This window comes from Mus musculus, chromosome 2 (assembly GCF_000001635.26).
Source record: "Mus musculus strain C57BL/6J chromosome 2, GRCm38.p6 C57BL/6J".
NCBI lineage: Eukaryota > Metazoa > Chordata > Mammalia > Rodentia > Muridae > Mus > Mus musculus.
Window position 1 is genome coordinate 50,519,061 of NC_000068.7, and position 5,531 is coordinate 50,524,591.

The 5,531-nt window shown below is 40.9% G+C and overlaps 1 pseudogene; it reads right to left on the reverse strand.

Annotated features, from left to right (window-relative positions):
• Gm13487 (predicted gene 13487) lies at window positions 2,746–3,978 on the reverse strand (annotated as a pseudogene).

Consider the following 5,531-nt stretch of genomic DNA (forward strand, 5'->3'; position numbering starts at 1 on the left):
TTGCCCATTAGAAACATGAAGCTGGTTTAGAAAGGAAGGCGGTCATGGTAGGTGTCACTGTTGTAATTTGATATTTCATTTAACTAATTACCGTGAGGTGAGGTGGGCATTTCACTGTTAACTGTTAAACCACTTCATTTATTCAATACTTTTAGAATAAAATACCACAGCAGGAACAAACCATAAACAGTGGTGTTTGTAACCCCCAATCTGAGATCCTTAGCAACAGAACACTTCCTTAAACCATAAGTTCTGAGTTGCACATAGTCCTAAAGGAAGTGATTATTAAATAGTTACATGCTACAAAGGCCTCACAAAACTAGAGCCAGTAGCTCATGAAGAGACTCAAACAAACAGCCATAAACACCTCTCTTGCTTGCTCCATATTTGTGCATTTGTACATGTGGCTTCAAGTGAACACCAAGATCTGCATGACCATTATTGATGTCCCACGTGATCTCCATGTCCATGGGTTCTAATGCACAGTTTTAGAACCACCCAAGTCCTCTCTGCTCTCCATTTATGTGAGACAGAGGTTGCTGCTGTGACAAATGACCTTCAGATTCTAGTACCACTGACAAGTTCCTTTAGGTTTAGGCACCAGTCCTTCACTGACTGCCTTTAAACAAGTCTGTGGCTTTATGTTGTTTCACCCACCTGCTTGAGTAAGACTTCCCTGGATATATATATATATATTCCATTCAGTTTGCTGTCCTGATAATTGATTTTTAGCTAATTAGGAGCATGTGTGGACCCTAATTTGATAAGAAAGTGTGAATATGGGTTTTTTTCCCCCTACAGCAGGTTTTGTTATTTGCAGGTTATTGGGGGAGTGTTAATTAGGCTCCATTCTCTGTCACACAGAGATATTAAAAGCCCTCACCTTACAAATTAAGCCTATGAGAGAGAAGAACCAGGTTTCAGCCATCTAGGTTAGTTGGCTCTGGAGAGGACTTCGAAAGAAGTGGGTATATATATGCCCAAGATAGGCCACCTCTGTGCTTCCCATTCTTCAGTGTTCCCCAGAGCTCCGCATCCCACCATAATAATATAAGAACCTCCTGGATGTTTGCACAATACCTGCCTCTTTATTCCTTCTTATTCTCTCAGCCCTCCCTCATCCCTCTTGGTGTCCTTCTTGGTCCATCTTAATTTTAAAACAAGAGTCACAGGTTTTGATAACCGCCAGCCCCGAAGCGTTTGCAGATGCTCTCGTGAACAGTTTGGGTCCTGGGATTTCTTTGTTCTGTTTCATCTGCTGACAGGAGAGCTGGGCAGACTGTCTGCTGTCTTCCGGGAACTGCAGAGCAAATGGGGAGAAACCAAGCCGGGGAAAGAGATTCTTGCAAGGAGCTTGTTTGTGGAGGGAGCCCATACTGTGCCTTTTGTTTATTTGTGGCGATTTTCACAGGGTAGGGCTGGGAGGACATGAAAAGGAGTCTGTAACAAGGCACTATTTAGAAGGAAGGAAATGGGATGCAGGATAATGAGGTTTTGCGTTTGGAGGCTGACAGAGAGCCTCGTCTGTGGAGTGCGGGTTTTCTGGAATGCCTTGCTCATGATCGCTAAGGACTGTATTTTGTGCCTATGGTTTTCCTTAGCAGGTTTACATTGGTTGTTTGCACATTTCCTCCCTTCCTGCTTGTGACCATTTTATAAATTTCCAAGATGGATATAATTGTCTTCGTATATCTTTTGGTGAGCCATAGAAGGAAATAAGATCATGTTTGCACATCATTCAGTAATTGGACCCTTCCAGCTAGAGAATGCAAATTAAGCCTGGAATGCTAGTGTTACAACCAACAGGCCATTGGAAATGTTACAGTGTTCCTTGGAAATATCTGCTCTTGTGTGTGGCTTACCAGTGTTTCAGAATCCTAGAGCATAACAGGACGAATAGAGAATATATGACTCTCTGGAAAAAGACTTGATGAGTCGGGTAGAATCTGCTATTTGGATTCTCCATCCATTCATTGCTCAAGAATGTGTTTCCTTGGCCCTGGGGACTTATTGTTGTCTCATTAGTAAAATGCAGTCCATGATGACAACATCCTAGCATAGTGAAGTCTGAATTGGGGGGAGGGGGGCATCTTGATGATCATCCTGGCCTTTCTTAAATTTCAAAATACAGTTATTGAATAAATGCTGGCAAATAGTAGGCACTCAGTGAATGCCTGGGTGCCTAGCATCCTCTCGTGGGTATACATGTGATTCCTATCAGCTGGCCTCCATCACTATGAGTTTCGTGAACATCAAGAATGTGTCTTCACCACTGTCTTCAGCTCCTTGGCCAAAGGAGACACTCAGTAGGCATTTGTTGCACAGTTCAATGGATGACAGTTTAGGGTACTTCATGCTACTGGAAAATTTTAAGGAGTCATGATAGAGTCATACATGTTACCAGGGAAGCTAGGCTCCTTTGGAGGATTTTAGTCTCATCAATTAAAAAAGACAATTTAAGAACAGATTCACAGGGAATAGGGTTTTTTTGTTTTGTTTTGTTTTTGGGAGGTTTTATCATTAGTTTATTTTTTCTAGTATAAGAGTTCAAAAGTTTAATCCAATTTTCAGATCATCTCTTAAACTTTCTTCATTCTGTTAAAGGGATGAATTAAATATCCTTATTTTTTAAGTAGCTGGTGTCTTACTATAAAGGAGTGGCAAATCCAGATCCAAAGGACACAGTCATCATAGCCAGTACCCGCCACTGGTTTTCCACTGAAAATAGCAAATTCTTCCCTGGACCCTCCTCATAGTCATAGTGGCTGCGACAGACCACAGAGGTGAACCTTCAGATACTCTAACTCTCCTTTCTTCATGACCTTGCTCTGCAGGAGAGCAAACGGGCGAGGCTGGGGTTCTTGAATCTAGACATGTATAGGATTGTTAGCATTTTCCTTCCAGAATCACAATCATATTTGCTGTAGTAGTAAAATAATCCTTATAGTATTTCTTACTCTGAAATCAAGCAATGAAAAAAGCTTTACTAAGTATTTATTAGTGTTCCACCAACAAGTTTATCTTCTTCCCCAGATTAGTTCTTGATCTACTTGGCATACACTGTTATCTATGTTCTTTACCTTCTTCAATAGTCACATGTTCATCTCCTTTCAAGGTTCTTCTGTGCTCTTTCTCTGTGTGTGTGACATCTTTGGCTTTTTTAGAAAATGTAGATTCTTTCTTAATCTTCTCTTGTTCCAAGTTTCTCTTCCTTGAGAATTCTAAACTTATTATGAAGCAACTGTAACCAACTTGATATCACATTCAGACTGAGGATTTGTTGCTTCATCTTCAGTTAATGGCTCTTCAATAGGAGAAAGTGAACCATCATCATCCATGTATTTGTGCCTACGACTGTCAAGGTCTTCCTTTTCTAAATCTTCCCCAGCATGCATTTGCTTCAAGCATTCCTTAAGGTGGTGTTCATACTTGAGTTTTTCAATGTGGTGAAAAAATCCTCTTGCAACAGCTTGCTCATATGTTAAAATTTTCTTCCAAGGTAAAGGTTTTCTTCTACTCTCAGATTCTAAGAATGGAAACACAGCTCCTTTGTCTTTAATTTGTTTTGCATATATTTGCGACCTTCTAGTGTTCCTCGTTCCCAGTGGTCTTCCTCTTGGTCTTAATTTTGGCTCATATTTTCTCTTTTTCCTCTTTTTCCGTTTCTTTTTTTTTTTTAATCTTTCAAAAATAGCCTTTAAAGTCAGAGGCCTTGGTTCTTTCTATAGAAGAGACACTTGATGAATCTGTTTCAACACTTGCAGGTAAAGTAACACGTTTCACAGTAGGGTGTCTTTGCTTTTGTGTAGGTGAAGGAGCACACTGGGTTTTAAATAAGCTGCCATCAGACGAGTCATCACTTTGGTTTCCAGTATCTCCAGCTCTATCCGATGCCACACAGACAGAATTCACTTCTGATTGAGCCATCACTTTTCTCGGCCTTACCCAGTTTTCTCTTCCGCGGCGTCGAAAAGACCGGAATAGTTTTAATGGAGTTTAAAGAAAACAAAAAACAAAACAAAAACAAAACAAAACAAAACAAAAAAACTTCAAAGCATGCACTTTCCAGATCTTGGGCAGGTACTCAGAGCAGGAGTTGGAGAAGAGGAAGAGAGAAAGCCATGCCATTGAGTTAGGCAAAAGTATCGGCTGCCACATGGCAGACCAGCAACCATGTGGTGACCGGAAAGGAGGCCACAGTGAAAGAGTTAGGGAAACCAAAGTACCAGACAGTGGCCGACAGTGCAAATTAAGACAGCTGAGTAAAAGGGAAAGTCATGTCTTTCTGCGCCCTGACCCAACAGAACCTTATGCTGTCTCTGGAGGGACTGCATTAGGCGGGCAGAGATCTGGAAAGGGAAAGTCACCAAAGTGAGAACTATTCCTCCTTTCTCTTTAGTGTGGCTTAAGGTAGGACTGACATTCTGAGGGTCTGGTCCTTTAACCAGGTGATTGACCTGCCCACAGGGAGTGCTAGCTCTCCACCCAGGCCAGAGACTCAATTCTTTTGACCAGAAGAGAACAGCTTTCCCTTAATAATGGGCCTTTACTGCCACTATGACACTTAATATTTGTACTGTTGCTTTTTGTTGGTGTTAAAACTTGTCAACTTGCCAGGCAGTGGTGGCGCATGCCTTTAATCCCTGCACTCGGGAGGCAGAGGCAGGCAGATTCTGAGTTTCAGTCCAGCCTGGTCTACACAGTGAGTTCCAGGACAGCTAGGGTTATACAGAGAAACCCTGTCTCGAAAAACCAAAAAACCAAACACCAAAACCCAAAAACCAAAAACCAAAACCAAAACCAAAACCAAAACCAAAACCAAAACCAAAACCAAAACCAAAATGAAAACAAAAACAAGAACAAAAACAAAAACACTTGTCATTAAGTTATGTGTTTCTAACATAAATTGGAATATATATTAGTTATATATATTAGTCAATTATCTTTTCCTAGCAGAAAGTTATCACATTAAAAAGGAAGACTAACAATAATAATACTCCCATATAAAAAACACAGGGAAAAAAGTGATGTAATCTAAACCAACAAAGTAAATTGAAGGAAATTCTAAAAACTGAAAATCAAAGAAACAGAGTTCGCTAAAACATAAAATTTAATGACAATGCGATTGATGACACAGAAGAAAAATATGAAATAAAAAAAAATAGGTAAACCAAATGGGATTTATTAAAGGCCTAATAGTTGGTCAGTCTTTAACAAAACGGAATCAGGAAAAAGAGAGAAAGCCAAGAGCCAGGAAGACTTGAGTTTACCACATAAGAAGCCTAGTACAGTCATGCACGCACCTGCAACGCCATGGCTGCTGTATGGGGAGTAGACACCCTACAGTCAGTGCCGCAAGCTGGTTCCCAGCCTCTAGTGAGAGGGGTGAATGTGGGGCAGATGTGGCTCCTAGGTTGAGAGCTGGCCTTGAACAATTAATGTGACGAGTGAGAGAGGAGGACACCTGATAGCCCTCTCTGGCTCTGTGATTGTGCACACATGTGTGTACAATATATACTCACCCCACATAT